Source organism: Coffea arabica, chromosome 7c, assembly GCF_036785885.1.
Source record: "Coffea arabica cultivar ET-39 chromosome 7c, Coffea Arabica ET-39 HiFi, whole genome shotgun sequence".
Lineage (NCBI taxonomy): Eukaryota > Viridiplantae > Streptophyta > Magnoliopsida > Gentianales > Rubiaceae > Coffea > Coffea arabica.
This window is the reverse complement of record NC_092322.1, coordinates 16,761,677-16,782,554: the sequence shown is the minus strand read 5'-3', so window position 1 is coordinate 16,782,554 and position 20,878 is coordinate 16,761,677. Positions and strand designations below refer to the sequence as shown.

The window sequence follows — 20,878 nt, the reverse complement described above, 5'->3', positions numbered from 1 at the left end:
TGTTTCTAAAAGAAAACCTTGTATAATTGTTAATGTTAATGGTAAAAGTTATTGGTGCAAGAATATTGAAAATTTGGGATCGAAAGGTGTGTTTAAACTCTTTTCTTAGAACATTTTTCCTTAAATCACTAACAAAATAAGTAAGACAATAGATTTTGGACTAAGAAAGTACTAATTCCTTTTCTTCTTTATTATCACTTTTTTTTTTTTACCTTCCCAACCGTTCTCATACCCTTTTCACTCACTCTTAGGTTCAAGATTCGATTCGTTCTCACAATCCATACTATTTTCATTCCCAACTGCTAGGCCGAGGATTTGGTCCTTGAACTTAGCAGCAAGAGGACTCTAAGAGTTATTCTTTGATCACTTCAAGAAAATGCGACTAATTTTTTGTGGTCAAAGAATCTTAATAGACTTTTAAAGGTTTCGGATCAAAATTTTCACTTTTAATAATACTTATCAAAAACAATCTAAGGAATTATTTTTTAAAAATATAGTACTAATGTGTGTTTAAGCTAATGGTGTTAGCATGCTCACAATTTCCGATTATTTATACTTTAGAACGACTCAGCAGAGGGTGAAGGACACAAAAACCCCACACGTTGATGAGTAGACCATTGCTCACAGTGAACATCTAAAGTATTTTTATTTAGTGTTTATCCCCAAAAAGTGAAAATGAAATTAGGCATGTAAGCAAGCCTAATTAAATCGAGCACTTAAGTGCTTAAACTTATTTATTTATTTCTATTAATTTTAAAAATGTGTTGAAGTTGGACTTGTTTATTTATTTACAAGAACTTAAATAAAGTTATATCAAGTTGAAATAAAACAAGAAATTTTTATTTTTTTTGTATGAGTAATAAGTTTCGAACCTGGATCTCTCATTTACATTCCATCTATATCGCCCAACCTATCCCTTCCCTTCCCCAAGATAAACAAACTCAAGTAACTTGAACATCCTACATGTAAATTTCAAATTTTATGATAATCGAACGAAACTCGTGGCAAACTTGAACAGTTAATGAATTCAATCAAGTATCCAATAGCTTGATTGGTTTTTTGAGGGACAAATGAAATTTACCCAAAATGTGCTCAATCAGGCAGCCTTTACATTGATTCCCTAATAAAAGTTTTTTTTTTCAAAAAAAAAAAGTGATACAAGCTGGTCATTATCTGTCCTTGGTTAGGACTCGAACTGACTCCACAACCGAGAAATCTGATCAACTCCTCTTGGCTCTTGCAGAAAGTTTTGCAGAAGTTTTGTGTTTGTTTTGATTCGCAACGACACCCCTTTTGTCCACCAAAAAAGGTAAGGGGCGTGTTCTCTAGCGGCTTGGTTGCTAGCTAAAAATGAGGATCCGGACTTGTGGATCCCTCCACATCCCTTTCCCATGCACAAACAACAGCACGAGGACTCCCCTCCACATTGCTCTGCCCGAACTTTGCTGATTCACCAAATGCATCGTTTTCTAGTATTTTAGGTTGAGAAAAGAAATATGCCTTTGGTGAAATAATGAACCCACGAACACATTCACTTCACAAGAACACCTTACCTTTCTGACATACCATCAGGAGGATATGCCGACATTTGGTTTAGAGAATACTGAAATTATACTTTTAGGCACTTGCATCTCGGCTTTTGGATACTACTTGACAAAGCCAAAAAAAAAAGCCCTTTTTGGCATTTGAGAATTTGCCCAACTTTTTTTTATCTCTTGACTCTCATCAGTCTCATGCAATAGGATTAGGTAGTTAACTCATTATGACACCAGAAATGCGTGTGGAAAACTACTCTCCACTAGCAGCATACCTACACCAGGGGCTGTTTCCAGTGTCTGGTGGTTTCAAGAAAGAGCATATTATCAAAGATGATTTTTCCCTAATCACGCCACTATTGCTCATTCTAATTAAGTGGAAGCAACAATGCTTTTTGCCAAGGAGGAGGAGAGACTATGTGTACTGAAAAAGATGAGAAAGGCATCTTTCTCAATCTGCAACCGCTAGTCATGAAATGTTTTCTGTTCCCTCCTCCACATCATTAATGTCAGTTGTCAAGCATTTTGGCATTAAAGACCAACGCATTAGTACAAGATATGACAGAAGAATATTATCCCTAGTTCCATAAACGTTGAACTTTGTGCTTAATAATTCAACTCCAATACATTTGGTTAAGCATAAAATACCAAACCTGTTTGTAAAATGATTTGATAGGAGTCACTCTGTGAGATTATCGTGCTTGCAAATTGCAACCAGAAACTCCAAGGATAGCTGTTTAAGATAATAATGCATCCGTCCTCCCTCGACAGGTCGGCAACCGAAGTACTGAAAGTGGAAAAAACCACGTTGGTGCACAGCATAAATCTCTATTCAGACCATAACATAAGAGGAATATAAAATAGACACAAACAACGTGGGTATTATGGTGTTTGTGTACAATATAGAAGTATAATTAAATATACAACTAATAAACTATGGAACAATTTTCAGATACGGTAAACCGTAACGTAAAGATGAAGTTCATAAATACCATGAAGAGTTTTCTCAATGAATTGTCCCTTGATTTCAAATGTTTTGCATCTGCAAACTGCATATACTCCATATCTACAGATGAATTTAGCAAACTTGTTCTTTACGTGACCAACAATCATCCAACATGTAAGAGGATCTTTGGATGGCATGGTTTATACCGTTGCATCTAGAGCATAACATTCGTGGTTTTCCACAAAAACCAGAAACCCTTCATTCTTAAGGGAATCATGACCATCAAAACCAGGGCCGCTCGCATTTTTCTTTTCCAGGGCTAATGACCACTTGATCTGCTCTTATGGATCTTTAGTGTTACTCTCTTATGGATCTTCTCTCTACATTCTTTTTGGCTGTTGCAGTACACAAAGCTTCAAGCACATTGCATCAAGATATCCATGCTGAGTTCAGCAACACTTTCCAGTTTCCCTATAACTGATCACTCGAATCCTATCAGTTTTAGGCATCTTCATCATCCTGCGTGAGTGTCACAGCCATATAAGAGGCAATAAACTTGTTCAGTATGACACTAAAAATTGCTTACTTGCAGCCCTAAAACATTTTTTTTTTTTTTTTTTTTTTTTTTTTTTTGCTTACTTCTGGTCAAAAGCTAAATTCCTGTCATTGCAACAACTTTCGCTCGGCCAGTGTGCTTCAGCACTTTTTGTCTTAAACCATGAATTCTTTTAGTTATGAATCAAAACCATAATCAGCAGAAAGCTACAGCATGAGACTCTTCGTTCATCAACCAAGATGTAGTGCAGGGAAGGAAGAAGTCTTGGAATAAAACTAATCCTGCAGTGCAATCCGTAAAGTAATTAGCATAATAGACCAGAGTTTCTCTTATTAATACTTCAAACATGTAATTACACCTGTTGAGATTCGTTATCAAATTTTGGCTAAGAAACTGATTTCTGAACTTAAACACAAACCAGAAATTGTTTCAGAAATTATAATATCAGGATCTCTAGATAAAACCACACAAAAATGATTCACCTGATAGTCGGCCAGTCAGATCAGATTTTAAACTCCCAGATTGTGGTCCTACTGTATAAAATATCTTTCAAGATTCAATAATCTTTTTAACCCCTGTACAACTATAAACTTGCCACTCAAAGAAAATCTATAAACTAGCCAATTATTCTGTCTATGCCCTACCAATCATGCTGGTGCTCAGTACTGATCATTACTACATGCAGAGTGTATGCTCACACACAAAATATTGCACAATTACATCTGTTTATGACATCACATTAATTGGTTCCAAGTGGCAAAAGTTTCTTGAGTGCAAGTGCCAACTTATCAGAGGCACGGCGTACAAGATAAGAACATAGTAGTTTATATTTACTAACTTTAAATCATTCCAAGCTCCTTCTTACCAATTCATCCCAGTTTAGCATCACCAACACATGGGTCTGCAGCAACTCAACTTGGCCACATAGTACAATTTTGACAAGGAAGGCCAACAGGTTTTGTACTTTTCTCGATGTTCTCCTCTATACAGTATTATCTACCAAGACTCTTCTAGGAAAACCTAGATTTTCATGCACAAGCAATCATGGTTACAAGATAAATCAATTCTTCCTTTTTCAAGGACTTATTCCCCTTTTTACTTCCATTTCCTCCATTCAGCTCCTTTCCAACATCAGTCAGCTTGCAGCAACCCTTCTAAAGAAGATTGACAATGAAGGTTAGCACACATTCCTTTAGATTTCCAATGTATGCGCAAAAGATTTCTGACTATATGTTTTTACAGTTACTAGGATGGATGCACCGAAAACTAAACCAAAACAGAGCAGACCCAATGATGAATTTTACAACTGGTAATTGACTCATGTTCCATTCTATGGCAATATAGCTCCAAATCAATCACAAGTTTCATCTGCATTTCCTGAATTTCTTTTCTTCCTTTTCATAGTTCTCAGCTCACCAGGACTGAAAGAATTTATACAACCTAGATCAAGGATAAAAAACTGTTCAATCACATTATTTTGGCAGCTAACATCTCCCTTGGAGGATTTTTTTTTTATCAGCTAGTAAACTTCTACAGAAAGACTAAAATTCCAATACTAACTGCAGGTAAGTCATAAGAACCTTATAGATCACTTATAAGGGGCTACCCCCTTCTCTAGTACTTTATTTTGTCTGGAACGTAAGCCAGAGAGTTGACTCTCAAAATCCAACATGTAATAGAAAACAAAATGATATAGAACCACAGAAAAGTCCTAACAATTCTTCGTAGTCCTTTCTTTTGAAACCTTCAAATTTATTGTTTCAGGAAATCCTCCTAACTGCTACTCGGCAAGGAAGCCATTTGATGAGAAGCTTTACCATGCAGAGCCCACCTATAGCTTTGCACAGTCAGGACAGCCAAGCAGGATATGTGGAAGGTTCTCAAACGAAATCACGGGAAACGGAATTGAAGAGTCCTTCCAAGAAGACTCATCCGATGAGCTATTCCATGGTTTTCTTGCAATTGGTACTCTAGGTTTAGAATCACTAAACACAGAGCCCCCAACACCGACATTTCCAAAGCCTTTTGAAAACATGACTGACAAAGAAGTAAAGATAACCGAAGATGAACTCAAGCTAATAAACAATGAGCTAGCAAAGTTCCTTGAAGCCGAAGCCAAAGAAGTTGCTGATGAATCATCAGCAAGAAGCAGTCAAGCAAGCATCATTACCTTTAGCAACAAGCAGCATGATGAGACAGATGCAGAAGACTTGGCAGATTCAACAACTTGTCCACTGCAAACGTATCTCTTTGGTTCTTCCATTGAATTGCCCGAAATGGCTGCAGTGCCAAAGAAAGAAAAGACATCACTTGAGGAGCTCTTCAGGAGAACTGACACCAGTTGTGAGAAGTCTACAAATAAGTATGACTGCACAGACTATCAACCTAAGAAACGGCATGCTTCACACTTCATAAAGAAGATTCTGAAGAAGCTTCAGTCAACGGCAAGTAGTTGTACAACTGCTTCCGCAGAAAAAACAACTGAATCTGAAGCTATCAAGAGGAAACTCCCTAAGGTTGGTATCATATACTAAGTGCTCTAATCATTTCCCACATTAATTGAACTGGTAAATTGTTCCTATAGCAAGGTTGCTAAGGTCAGTGCAACCCTAAAGATGGCTTTTTTCCTGTCTTATATCTCCATAACGAGCTGAGCTAAATGGGGCCAAACCTGTTCTTGCTCTTTAGGTTCATAATTGCCTTCATAGATTTTACTTCTTTCTTCCATTTGAAAGGATTGTTCGCAAAAATAGTCTTACCTCTATGGCCCACAATTATCTCTATGACCTAAGTCATGCAAAAACTTAAATGCCTCCTGAACATGCAGAATAACTTGACAGCACCAATGACCGGATCTATTTAATATGTCAGAGTCTATATTATCTGAGGCAAATGGAATTAATCATGGTGATCTAAATGATGAAAGACTCTTGGTCAACATTTAGGCAGCAACATGCACTACCTCAAACAGGTCAATATATAATAAGTGTATAAAAGTCCTATGAAGGTGGAATCACAAAGTTGTGTACTTTGAGAGGTAGGATCTAAGACACCACAAATTTAAGAATCCCTAGAAGAAGATTTCAGATGAATTTCCAACAGAAAATTGGCCATTTTATAACTTACCTTACAGAAACGAAACTACAACTAGTTCACTCTTTTGTTGTGGTAACTGTAAGAGGACTGCGAACATTATGAGTTAATAATATCTCTGCATGGTCCATGCAGGTCATGAAAATCTTCCACCGAAAAGTTCATCCAGAAGGATTCACAACCAAGAAGCAGTTCATTAAAGCAGATGAAGACAAAAGCAAGAAAAACTCCAGCAAGTCCAACAATCATTATGCGGAAGACACGGGGAAAAAAAGGTCTCATAACAAGTCCGATTTAAGGAAGGAAATCTCCAAATCTGTGCTATCTTTTAAACGGGCAGACAGCGGCCGTGTAATGGTTAATAGGGAGCACTGGATCAAAACTGATGCTGACTGTAAGTTTAAAAAAAATACGTATTTATCTTGGTATGAAACATCAATCTAACTGTTGTATTGATTAAACTGCAGACTTGGTGCTGGAGCTGTAGAAGAGAAGGCTCAGAAGATGTGAAATCTTTCATCTGTTCAACTATCAATAAATATAGTTCATGAGCGTGTGCTGGTAATTATGTCATTAGCTATGAGTGGTGATGCTTGAACTCAATGTAGAGAGAGAATAATGAGGGTTCTCCCTATCTCCCTGTGTGTGATACTGAAGTAAAAATGGATTGTACTACTATTATACTAAATTTCCGAAGCATTTCTGTCAAAAGATGGTTTTTCTTACATAAATTGTAATGTTGGAAACTCCAGGTCTTTCCTGCTGTCCAGTTGAGTTGCATCATACCAGAATTGTGCATCAAAGAAGTATGAGCTTATCTTTATATCATTAAATATCAAAGAGGAAAAAAATAGAAACAAAAATAAAAAGAAGAAAGTGGATGTCCTTAATTTAATGGTATTTTATTCTAGCTGTATAAACATGATTGTTCAACTCCAGCAACATAAATAACCAATGGTTTGCTATGCTCTGTTTCCATACCTTATCCATTTACATCTCGCATAGCTCAAGTAGGCCTAAAAGCATTGCATCTATTAAACTGGAACTGGATTGCCTTTAAGTATTCCACCCATCTCCATCCTCCACGATTGAGCTACTTGGGATGGCAACTCTCTATAAATAAATCTGCATTTCTGCATTAGTCAATGCCGATAAATAGCAGCATGCAATTAGAATAGAACAAAGAACAAAGACATCCAAAATATAGTTAGCTAAGTCCCATCGAAAAACTTGTACTCACTGGATCCAAAATCTGGTATCAGAGGACTGGTATCGCTATAAGAGATAACTAGACCTATACATTAGTTCAAAAAGGAAGTATAAAGGATGATACAAGTCAAAGAAATATATTGAGAAACAAAGGAAAGGATTATTGAGGAGAAACTTCATATAATTTAAGTGTTTTGATCATAGGAAATAGGAGACTGGACTCGGGGAAAAGGAAAGCAAGACAAAGATTTACATCCTCGCTACATTCCACCCAAAATTTCCACTCTCTATAAGACTATGATTTCTGTAAATTCACTTAGTTGATGCTGCTAAGTCCATCTAAACTCTTATGAGCAAAACATATGACCTTGCTAATATCTTAATTTAGGAATCTAAATTAGTTCACCACATCAACACGGGACAAGTGTACAGACAATGGAATTTGAACACGTACAATTCTACCCTGCAGACCTACTTGCTAGCTAAGGTGACTACAATTTAAACTTTACATTAATGCTTTTTTTTACACAGAAAAAAAAGGAGAAAGCCTTGTGCACGATATGGAACTGAAGTCCTTCGTCCACAATCGATGCAAGTATATGATGCAGCAGTGTTCTTAACAGCCAATCAAGATAAAGGAATAAAGAAAGCAAACATCTACTTAATAGAAAATATGATTAAAGGCCCGTTTGAATTGGGTGTTGCTCGTGGTGTTTCTTGGGAAAAAAAAAAAACTAACACTCTAGAAACCTCACCAACTTCCACCTCTGCCCCCTTCTCTTCTCACTCTTCCCCACCCAGGCCCACCACTGCCCTCTACTCCCTCCCGCTGCCACCCCCTCCCCTCCTTTTCTCCCCCCACCTAACCCCTACCAATTTACTCTTGATGAGCTATTAACCCTTACCAAAATAAAGTTTTAAACAAGAAATTAATGAGAGAAACTAGTCAGAAAGATAGAGAGTTCACATATAAATCTTTGTTTTTTTTGGGGTGTGGGAGAGGGGGAGGGGAGGTTAAGAATGCTACAAATTGGCCAACATAATTTGAGCCAGGACTTTCTGCAAACATAATTTGGGCATCGAGATTCTTAAAAAAAAATTCAACGCAGAATTTTATCACATTCCAGTCGGCACATCAAATTCACAGAATTCTATCACATTCAATCGGAACCAGATATCTAAGTTGGCTACGCAGGTACGCGAGGCAAATTAAACAAATGCAAAAAATAGCTGAAATTAGGGGAGATTTTTGAAATTTCAGAAGGAAAAGAGAGGTGCTCAAAGTCCCCGCTCCTACGGTTTCTGCGGGATCGAATTCTGATGAGAGAGAGATGGATTTGAATGGAGTCTGTGGTTTGTGCGGTTGAGACGAGGAGCAGCTTGTTAGTTGTTTTGCTGTTTAGAATTTTGAGAGCACAGGCAAAAAAAAAAAAGGCGCGCGCACCTCTATTTTTTTTTTGAACTTTTTTAAAATTTAGTCTTGTTATTTTTTTGGGTAAAAAGTTCATTTGAGTTTTGACCCTCAAATTTTAACAATCTATAATAATTTTAGCCATCCAATTATCATTTGTATATTTTTAGACCATGAACTATTAAAATCATATGCTTATGAGTTATGGCCCTTCCATCAATTTGAAACCGTTAATCTAGTGGAACTAGGTCAAGCGTTAACTCTAATTAGTGAAACTAGCTCAAAACGATATCATTTTGAACTTCTTTTTTCTCAATCAAGTCTTAACCACTGCAATTTGTAGACACCAAATTTTTCAACTTATTTATTTAATTTTTTATTTTATTTTTGTTTTAGTATAGCTATTATCTATTTCTTGTTTTGAGGCACTTTTAGCATTTTAGATTATTATTATCTATTACTTTATTTTTAGTTTTTTATTTCGTATTAGTTTTTGCCCTCTTGGCCATTTATCTTTATTTTTATTGTAAGATTTTTTAGCATAAAATTTGTCAAAAAGAGAAAATTATTCTTTAAAAATATGTTTTGTTTCCTTTTACTATTTATTGATTGAAAAAAGAAAAGAAAAGAAAAATGAAAAATCGCAACTTTGTTGTTTATTAAAAATAAAAAGAAAAAGGGAAAAGAGCCGCATCAGCAGCGTGAAAACATATACCATTTTCTGGCAGATCCTACGGCTAACAAGAAGGGGAGGAGCTGAGGTTGTTTTAGAGTCATTGAGATAAGGTTTAAGGGGTTTGGATGGGATATAAAAGAAAAGGCTAAGGGTTCAAGAAGAGGGGGCATCTAGTGACGGCTGCGAATCTGAAAAAAAGGAAAGAAAACCAGGGTGAGGGAAGGTATCGAAAAGAGCAAGAAAGAAACGAGAGCGGAGGGGGTTTTCCATTGGAGAGTTTGAGAAAGCTAAAAGAGAGAGAGAAAAATTGAAACTGAGGGAGGAGGAATTAGAGAGTGAGTTTCGGGTGGCAGTTGGAGACAAGGAAAGAAGAAAAAAAAAAAGAGAAAAAAACGAAGGAGGAGGAGGACTTGAAATAAGGCTTTTATCTGGCCGAAGGGAAAACAACAAGAAGAAAAGGAAGTTGAAATTTCATCACCACCGTCCTCACCGCGAACTCAAAGCCACTGACGCAACTTCAGCAATCCGGTCGCTCCATTTGAGTTATTTTCCTGGGTTATCTCACGCTTTGTCCGTGAGTAAGGTGATGTTTTCAGCCCTTTCTAGTCAAATAAGTGTGACATTTGGATCAGAATATTGGAAATCCTTGCTACTGCATTTTTTCCGTGGGCTGCTTGTTGAATGTTTGGTTTATAGTGGATTCGTTCGCTGCTCTTTACATCAGTATATATCGATTTCATGGGTTGGGTTGTTTAGATTTTGTATGCTTTGAACTTGAATCTTGACAAAACCCAGCTAAGAAAACGCATGTCATCCGAATCTGATGCATAAAAATTTCAGGAAATGGAAAAAGATTCGGGCTTGTTTGTGCTGACGCCTCGTTATTGGCTGATCCTCTTTCTCTTGTTGTTTGTATGTTCGGATGTTGAACTTCGTTTTTTTTTTCTTACTTAAGATTGCGGTTTGATGATGGATTGGGATATTGGGCTGTGTTCGGATGGAGGATACATCTGATGAACATGGCAAGGGTAGAGAGCCATGGCTGGAAAATTGCCGCAAGTTGTTTTTTTTTTTTTTCTATCTTTGCTGCATTATTCATTTCTAGTTGTTTCGTTGGATCTCCTGGGATAGATATTTTGTGCTAAATAATGTTAATAAAGATAGTTTGAAGTTGCGGCATTAGGTTGTGGTTGTGGAATTGGTAGATTTCGCACGGGTTGCTTCTCATTTCACATCTAGGCGACTAACAAAAGGTTACTGAAATCTGGGCTGGCTAATGGATCTGCGAAAGAGTGCATGGCTGTTTCTTTTGGTTTCCTTTGTGCGTGATTTGGGTTGGAAAATCATTGGGAATGCAGAGTATAGGACTGGGTCTAAATGATACAATGCATGTTTGGTTATTTTGGGTGAAAGAATGCTGTCTCTGTTTAGCTTGCATCACTTGCGTTGAGCATGACAATGGAAAAATGAAAGTTGCAGCTAGTTTTGTTGCTAAAAAAGCTTCATCAATTGCCGAAACTTGCTGTTGCAGAATTTTTCTTCAAGTTTGCATGAAAGTTTCATAAGAACTTGCATAGTTTTCTGCTATGTTTTCGATTGTTGGTTATGAAAGTTATTGGTTTTGCTACTTAGTTGAAGTCGCAGGCATTCATTTGATAGCAGAAGCTTCCTCCATAGATTTTGCGTGAATTATGCATGGAAAAATCTTCTAAGAATTTGCACTTTTGCCCACATGTTCCTCCTCATGCTATTAAGGCCCTATTGTGTTCCAATTTATTGCAATTGAGTCCCAAAATATTGCAATTTGAACCATTACTCGACCTTTTCTTCGCTCTTGGACTCTTGAAGTTCCCAAATAGTTTAATTGGACTTGAAAAGATTTGGTCAATGATTATTTTTGGGATTGGTCGGTAATTTTCCTTCTTGGTAATTTTCCTTCTTTGTAATTGTGCATTATTTGATTATTTTTAAGTTGCAATTGAGGAAGGATTCGATGATTTGGTGGATTCAAATTGTCTTATTTACATTTTACCGTTAAATTGGTGCATTAATCCCTTGCTTTGATGGTTTTAGCTCATGTTATCTCTTTCTTTGGTGACTCTAGCCCAAGTTAAGTTTTGTTCACTTTACTAACATCACAAACGGGGAGGTATAACTTCTTTTATCTTTTTGTCTCTCCCCTATGTGATCCAACGTGCTAAGTGAGAATTGCATGTCTGCTTCGCTTTTCTTGCCTTTCATTAATTCCTTTCATTATTTCATTTACTTTTACTTTTATTAAGTTATTCTTTTATGGGGTATGTGTACACCTCTTGGCTTGTAATAGATAGGGCTTGGAGAGCATTTTTATTCATTTTTTTCCTTTCCTCATTTGTTTTAGTTAGCCAATATAATAAGTTCATTAGCTTGGTTGCTTGTTTTGTTGCTACGTGTTAATTTGTTTTATTAGGCTCTTGCATTTAGTCGAGTATGCTGAGTGTTATGTGCTACGTGTTTATAGGTGATTGGCATGTCTACTTGTTTTCTATAATCATAGATGAATACGATGGATGAATGCACGTCACCACACTAGTCCAACGCTAGTTGTGGCTCATTGTCCCGTTTTCCACTAGTCCAACGCTAGTAGGAATTCATAGATATGGGCTAGTCCAACGCTAAACCCTTAGGGATCTCTCTCGTTAGCACATACTTGCATACTTGCATGTCTCACTACATTTCATACATTTTTCTTAGTTTTTTCTAGCATTTGGCATGCCCCTCCAACCCTTTCCCCTTCATCTTAGGTTTTTGCATCCTCATGCTAGTTATATGGTACATTTACTTGAGAGTCCCCTTTCGGTAAGGGAAACGAGCGAGTGTGGCTACAAAATAGCCTTAGCACGCTAGTTCTTCCTTCTAATCAAAGGAAAAATTAAAATCGTGAAGTTAGGAGTCATTCCCGTACCCGACTTGATGCATTCCTCTAGGTTCATACACTCTCATTTTTATCATATCACTTCCTCATTTTCTTTATCCACATTATCTCACTATTTATATTTTTCTCAATCCACATGCCATATTCGCACATTTTTCTTCTTTTCCTATCACTTATTTATTTTTCTACATCACAAATTGCACCCAATTGCACTTATATATTTACTACTATTATACCATATTTTCATCCATTTGCACACGTACACATTCATTTTCTCAATTTGCACACATGCACTTTTCTTACATTTGCACACTTGCACTTACATTTGTATTTTTATTTTATTTTATTTTGCATTCTTTTTACATTTTCACACTTGCACTCATATTTGGGACTTCATTTGCATTACCCGTGACCTCTATGAGAGTTTTCCTTACTGGCCGTCACAACTCATGTGATTGGGACCAAAAAGCCTCATAAGAGACATTTTAGATTTAGGATTGCATTTTTCTTTTTCCGCATCCATTAGTCATATCCAACATGCAACACATACTTTGGGTAGAAGAATTAGGAAAAGAAATGCTAAGTTACGCAACTAGCTTTGGTTAGGGTGAGGGAGTGCCTTAGGCTTTGCTTTTGCCTTCTCCCTTATCAAATGTGACCCCCGATCCCTTTTTTTGGTTACGTAGACCTAAAAATTCTTTAAAAAGGGTTTGTTTACTTTTCTTTTCCAAAAAATCACTTTTTGGGTGACTTGGTACACCCTAACTCTATACCAAGTGGCGACTTCTTTTTTATCTAAAACCCTTTGTTTGGCCAAACCGTCGCATTTCACAATCCCACGGCCTTTTATTTTCACTTTCACACACATTCACATACATCTCCTACACACTGCTTTCACACCTTCAAAAAGTGGGTGCGACACAATTATTTACTCTTGTTATTTTATCATTGTCGAAATTTGATCAAATTATAGCCTTTTGATTTTCCCATAGAGTTCAAATTTATGCTTAATGAATTTAAGTAATCAAGAATATATCTCAAGTCAAATTAATGTGGCAGTCCTATCGTAATTTTACACATCATTCACCATATTTTTTGAATTTTATTCCAAAATGTTCCTTCAAGTGTTGAGAGTTCAAATCAACAAAGTTTTGGAATGAAATACTTCAAACATTTTTTATTCAACTTTGCACTATCTTAAGTTTTCCCAGTTAATTCAAACCCAATAGGTGTCAAATTTTTCAATACTTTTATGCAGATAAACTACTCATGCCATTACGATTCTAGACATACGAATTATTTATCCTAATTAACTTTAAATTAAAAACCCTAATTTGGAGTTGTTTCATTTACTATTTCAACATGAAAACTTTCTATTTTGCTTCGTTCATTACAAGTGATGCTTTTTTGTCAATTTAAACTCCTCAAACTGAGAGAAGGGCTACAAGTATGCATTTGGGAGCCAAAAGTATACGACTAAGAGTTAAAGGATTAACAATATAAAATCATTAAAGTTTGAGCACCAAAGAGGCTTTTGATCTTTTTTTTAGTAATAAAATTGTATGGTTTTGCACATTAACACATGACCCCTTAATATTTTAAAACATTGACATAAGCCCTTGTAATTTTATGTAAAACAGATATTTACCGAAAAGCAACCTATAAATAAGGGTGGCAACAAGAGCACCCACCCCACAGGGGTAGAAATGGGGCAGGGCAGGGGGAGAAAATCCCCCCCCACCTTAAAACGGGGTGAGGAGGGGGGCAACATGCAACCACCCCGTCTCACACATACAAAAAAATTATATATATATATTTCCAGATGTATATATAATACATATATATACACAATATAATAATTTAGTTATAATCCAATTCTTTATATTTAATAATATAATTGAGAACATACAATTGTGACTTGGTCCTATTACATCTTAGCCGGATGTTTTAATGTCAATTTCATGGTATTGACAAGTTGCTAATCTTCTTTAGTTATTAGTATTTGCAACTCGTTGAATGGTCTAAGGTTGAGTACTTGACCATATTTTTATTGAATATTTTGAAATAGAATAAATGATAAAATTGTCTCATAGATAAGTAGATTGTTAAATATAGTATGTTGATTTCTTCTCCTGCAGGGGAAATGGGGCGGGGGAGGGGGGTGGGGGACAAGGGGAGTTATTTGACAATGGGCGAGGGGTGGGGGATCCTTCACCGCCCTAATCCCATCCTATTGCCACTCTTACCTACATATCATTGTTAGCTAAAATGTTTGTACCATCCTTACTTAGGTACTAATAGAATGAGTATCTAACTACTATGCATAAAATCCTGAGGGGATTATGTCCATATATGCAAAATCATAAAGGGATTAAGTGGATACTTTTGCAAAACCATAGGGGAGGTTAAGTTGATATTATAATTTTACCATGCATTTTGTGGAGTGTGTTTGGAACAATTGCCATAGCCAAAGGTAATTTCTGTCTATTTTTCGTTTTACATAAAATCCTAAGGGGGTTATTTTAAAATTTTAAGATGTTAAGAGAGTGATATAATAATATGCAAAATCTCAAGAAGTTATTAGTAATTTACTTGTTTTTTCCAAACACGAATTTAGCAATCCAAGTAATTCAAAACAAGTTCCGTTTTGTCAATTGAACTGAATAAAAACCCAAGATCCAACTTACCCAACCTAACCTTTTTAAATTACTAATTAGGTTTGATGGGTTATTGGGTTTGGCTTAAGCCTTAAACTTTAGTACAAAAATGTGACAAAATTGTCAAAGTTAGTCATTTGTCGAAAGCCAACAAGGTGTAGTCATGTAAGGAGTAAAATTCTCAAAATAGTCGTTGTTTTCAAAAAGGAAACATAGGGATGGTAACTAAAGCAGGTGCCCTACGGGAGATTAATGGGGAAGAGCATCAATTTCTCTCCCCAGCTAAAAAACGGGGCAAGGGAAGTATACCTCCACCCTATCTCTGATCCCATCACCCACCTAAACATAAATTGTTTATACTAACTATATATTTATACTAATATAAATTGTTGATTAGTTATACTAATATATTTATACTAATATATATACATATTAATATTGTTAGTTATAATAATTGTATATTTATATTAATATAAATTGTTGATTAGTTATACTAATATATTTATACTAAATTCCTAATTACACTTTTTACTAATTAAATGTGCCCACAAGGGAGGTGGACGGGACGGAGACAAGACGGGAGGAGCAGGTGCTAGGGGGTGGGGTGGGGGCAGGGGGATTGTTTGGGCAATGAAACTTCTCCTACCCCACTCCCACCCTATCGCCATTTCTATTAAGACAACACATTCATTTAAAAGATAAATTCAGAGTTTTTTAAAAGAAAATCCTACTCTAAGCTATGTACGATTTATATGATAGATAGATAAATACAAACTAAATGATGGTCCACCTTCTTGATGTTAGGAAGTCATATATTTATATCTATCACTTAGACATGTTGTCATCTTAATTTAGTTATTTTTGTAGGTGACCTTTTTTCTTAAAAAAAAATAGATGCATAGTAAATAGAAGAATGCATAGTCATGATTTTAATTTAGTCATTTTCTATAGGTGACCTTTTCTTAAAAAAAGTGGATGCCCAGTAAATAGAAGAATGCATAGTCATGATTTTAGTTTAGTCATTTTTTGTGGGTGAACCTTTTTTAAAAACGGATGCCTAATAAATTGAAGAATGCATTTGTAGATGTGTCTTTTCAGAAATATTGCATTTACTACATGCATTTTCAGCCTTTGGGAAGGGTTTGAAATGCACCAGTATTTTTTTTTAGAGTAAGTATGAGGTCTCGAATCCAAAACTTTTCACTTACATTCCCTCTTCCCGTGCTATCCAACCTATCCCTCCCGACCTACTTTTTGGAGTTATATTGAAAAAATGTCACTTCTTGAGAATTTACTCGTCATGTAAGTAGGGCACATTAAAAAAAAATATGAAGAAAAAGTAATTAGAAGATTGAAAACTTTTAAGTAGGTGTTTTTTTTTTTGAAAAATTTGTAGATAGAGTATGGGTTGGTATTCACGAATTAAATTAATTAAAAAAATATATTACTAAATTACCCTCGTAATAATGTGTACTCTATTGAATAGAAACATGCACCTCAACAAATAAAAATATATACTTTGGTTAATATAAGTGTACATCCAATTGTGCACATTTAAATCGCAAAAGGTGCACGTATATGCTCGATTGCACACATATGATGTATGTGCACATGTATGTGCAAATAAGGGTAAATTAGTTAGTATTTCACTAGCGACGAAAGTATTTGAATAGTAACCTATACTTCATTTCAAAAAAAAAAAACTAATATCTTATTGCCAAAATTTCCTAAAACTTACACCCCATTTATGGCTGTTCAATCTTTCTGTTCTCTTTTCCCAATTTTCCCTTAGTAAAATGCCGAATTTGCTCACTTAAAAGTTTTCACCTACTTAATGGGTTTAATGGGCTTTGACAAATGCTAAATTTGACCAATTTAGTTAGGAGTTTTCCATCCATTTCTCTTGTTGGTTGAAGTCACAAGTCTTATCATTTTGGAATTTATAGGGGTGGCTTGACTTTCGCACAAACCAGATTTTACCCCACAATTAATCATGTGCCAAGCTCGAGCCTTATTAGGTTTAACCCAAATACCCAATGGAGGCCCAACCCATTTAACAATGTCGCATAAGTTAAATTTACATGTTAAAAATTAATCCCAATGTTTAAGATTTTTTTTTTTGTGAAAAACTCGGTATCTTTTAACAAATGGTTTTAATATTAATGCACAAATTTTATAATCATAGCAACTACATATATGTATTTTGTTTTCTCCCCTATATATTTATTAGAAACGCCTAAAAATTTTGAAATATATATTCTAGAAAATTACCTACCTTGTCCTTGAACGATAAAGTTATACAGTTTGGCCCTTTAACTATGAAGTGTGTCACATTGCACTTTGAACCTATAAAACGTGTCTGTTTTTGGATTAGCTGTGTTGAACCGATGCATTCTGTTTGGATTAACTATTTTTTGGGGTGTTTTTGAAAAATTTTACTGTAGCAAACTGACAAGTTGTCGAGCCTGTGTAATAATAAAAATAGAACCTAACTACCACTAAAAGTAGTCAATAATTAATCCTAGGTACTGGAGTAGGGACTCTAGGTGTGCAATGGGTTGTTTGATTCACCCTGTTCCCGAAGAGTTTGCTTAATCCGATATACCATAATTAATTAGTTGACAAAAACTACTAAATAGTAGACAGTGGCAAGTAGGGTCGTCTCCTCAGGGACTGAGGATATTTGTCTCTTTTAGATTCCAATTGGTAAGGGGGGATTTCACAGGAATGAAACTAAAAACAATTAAACAATTCAACTAAAAATAAATAATTAACTAGCACGAAGATAGCAGAAATTAAATCAAGAATAGATAAATTCTAGCCAAGAATACAACTACTCAGACATAGTTTATTTATCCGATCATTAATGCAATAGAGGTTCACTTAATTTATTAATAGGCTAGTTATAGTCGCCGATGAACTTTAACGACCAATTTTTTCTTAATTTATTGATAATCAAGGTACGACCATTGATCACCCTTAACCAGGAAATACTCCTAGGTACGACCGTAGGAATTAATTTTTCAATTGCATTAATAACTAGAAAAATCTAACCCTAATCAATAGCACGCTACGAGGGTTATTTAAATTAGATTGCACGTTCCCCTAATGTGTAAACACACCAGTTGCCACTAATATTAATCAATCAAACAATTACGGATTTAATTGACTAAATTGGCACGAGATTAATAAATCACATTGAACATCGGGCCCTTGACATCCAATTAATAAAATAATTCCATGAAAATTCAAGTAGACAACGTGCAAATATTAATAAATTGAGAAACACGTGAAAACTAATTAGATCTCATAGATTTTCGGGACTGCGTCGTCGAGTTGATCCTTGATTAGATGAAATACTTAGCCACACTGCATAAATAAATCTCCATGCAAATTAATTGATTGCAAAGGCATCAAGTTTTTCATTAGAAAGCAAGAAATAAGGGATGTTTTTCCCGTTGGGGAATATTATCGAACATTAGGCGTGCGCCTCACAAAGGGAAAAGAAAAAGAAAAACTAAAACTATCCTAAAAACTAAGCATAAGAGCCGCCCCCAGCTTCTGTATGTTTTCTACCTTTTAAGCCAAATGACTAAATGCCTTTCCTATCTTCATGGTCCCCGCCGACAAATGGGGAGTCCAAGTACAAGAGGAAAGCCCCTGCCAATTCCACTTTTCTTGTTTCCTCTTGCTAGGAGGACTCCTACACGTACAAGTTAACTACCAATAATAAGAGCTCTCCATCAGCAACTGAAAATGGAGTCTTTATAGCATCATGTGGGTCCAACTTGTATATCCGCCGGAGGTTCTAGCGTGTGGAGGATTTTTCTCAATAAAATCTCCTTTTTAGCATTTGTCAGATAGGTCCAAAGACCAAAAAATAAGTATATATTAACAATTAAAACAATATTTGGCAGGGACAAAAGGGAACATTAGCAATAAAATTACTAACAATTAGCACCCTATCACAGACTAGCAGTGTATATGAAAAATTTTTACTATAAAAATTTTTTGAAATATTTGATATATTGTATGGATGAGATGTTTTTTGAATTATTGTGTATTACTATAACATTGTATTTGAAAAACTCGTTTTTGAAAAAATGGCCAATCCAAACAATCTTCAATTTTCACATAAAACCATGATGTAGTTTTGATCTTCTTCTTCTTCTGCAAATTATGTGTGGCAACTGCTGCGACTGTTAATCATCGATCAATGATTGTTGACCGCTTTTGATTGATTGTTGTTCATTACTATTCTATCACAAAATTTCGATGAAATTACACCCGTTGATCCTGTTAAGGTAGTTTGCAAAATAGGAAAGGTTTGCACCTTTTGAAGCACCCTTTCACAGTGAAACTTCATGTTCCTTCCAACGGTTACATGTGAACAATTTCTAATAGTTTTTCTGTTTTTTGGTGGGTGTATAAATCAATGGGTTGGATACCAGAAAACTAACTTAAGCATTTTTATTCTTGACTAGACAAATCCAAGAACTTGCTACTTGGCTGTCTAATTAGAATTCATTGTATCCTAGAGGTTTTGCTCAGAGACCGGATTAGCAAGATAGTGGGGGCAATCAAACTTCAAGGAAAGTGATTACACACCTTGAATTCATCAAGTCTTGATCCCCGTTTGTGTAAACTTATTTCTACAGAATCCTCTCTTGATTTTTCTGGTTTGACTCAACACACACTTGTACTTCTATATCATATTTTTTACAATCTTAAAGTTTGATTGATTGACAAGAATGGAGTCTACCCAAGAGAGTGCCATCAAAGTTATGAACCAAGATTTCGTTAAGTTGGACAAACTTGATGGAACCGGAACCAACTTCAACCGTTGGAAGGACAAACTTATGTTCTTCCTCACTGCATTGAAGGTGGCTTACATTCTCGATCTGAATCTTCCAGAGATTCCTGCTCCAGCGGAGAGTGAGTCCGAGGAAGTGACAAAGCAAAGGCAAAAGCGTGAAGAGGACGAGATTATTTGCCGAGGTCACATTCTTAACACCCTCTCAGATAGTTACTATGATATGTTCCAAGGAGTACGAAATCCAAGGGAAATCTGGGCTGCAATTGAGTGAGAGTATACAACCCAAAAGCAAGGCACAGATAAGTTTCTCATTAAGAAATATTTTGAGTTTAAGTTGGCTGATTCCTTTTCTCTTATGGACCAAATTCATAATCTTCAAGTGATAGTTTCTAAACTTAAAGATTATAGTGTGGAAGTTTCTGAATCTTTCCAAGTTGGTGCAATAATTGCTAAGTTGCCACCATTATGGAATGATTACCAAAAGAAGTTGTTTCACACTTCTGAAACTTTAACTTTATCTAGTGTTTTGAAACATCTTAGAATTGAAGAAGGGGCTAGAATACTTCAAAAACTAGAAGTTGACGATGCTCCTAAGACTAATATGGTTGAAGAGAAAATGAATTCTAGTAGTAAAAGAAAGAGGCTTGAGAATACTAATTCAAAAGACAATAAGAAAAGAAATAGAAATTGTTACAATTGTGGTAAGAAAGGCCATTATAAGGCCGAGTGCAAACTCAACCAGAAACAAAAGAAAAATGTTGCTCCAAGTGCTAATCTTGTTGATGAGTATGCAGAAATTGTAGCAATGATGACTCTTGGTATGGTGACTGAACTTCATATGACAACACCTACGCCTTCAAAGGATTGGTGGTATGATTCTGGTGCTGCAATTCATGTTTGCAACGATAAGAATCAGTTCAAGAGTTATGAACTTCTTGAAGGTCATGAAGTTGTCATGGCAAATGGAGTGAAAGCCAAGGTTCATGGCAAAGGGGATGTGCATCTTCAATTCACATCCAGTAAAAAGTTGGTCCTTACCAACGTACTTCATGTTCCCGACATTGT

The 20,878-nt window shown here is 35.7% G+C and overlaps 2 long non-coding RNA genes across 7 annotated transcripts; one reads left to right on the top strand and one right to left on the bottom strand.

Annotated features, from left to right (window-relative positions):
- Positions 1–1,002: 1,002 nt before the first annotated feature.
- Positions 1,003–8,145, bottom strand: LOC113697853 (uncharacterized). Of its 6 annotated transcripts, none has more exons than XR_003450033.2 (6): positions 7,112–8,145; positions 5,208–5,317; positions 3,121–3,318; positions 2,528–3,000; positions 2,189–2,322; positions 1,003–1,445 (listed from the first exon to the last, which is right to left on the bottom strand). It is a non-coding gene; the product is annotated as an uncharacterized lncRNA (long non-coding RNA). The 6 variants fall into 6 exon arrangements; XR_011817926.1 differs by lacking the exon at positions 1,003–1,445 and adding an exon at positions 4,855–5,074 and having other exon boundaries at positions 2,005–2,322; XR_003450032.2 differs by lacking the exon at positions 1,003–1,445 and adding an exon at positions 3,903–4,191 and having other exon boundaries at positions 2,005–2,322.
- A 1,315-nt stretch (positions 8,146–9,460) lies between these two features.
- LOC140010778 (uncharacterized) lies at positions 9,461–11,854 on the top strand. Its single transcript, XR_011817925.1, has 2 exons — positions 9,461–10,009; positions 10,382–11,854. It is a non-coding gene; the product is annotated as an uncharacterized lncRNA (long non-coding RNA).
- The last annotated feature ends 9,024 nt before the right edge of the window (positions 11,855–20,878 follow it).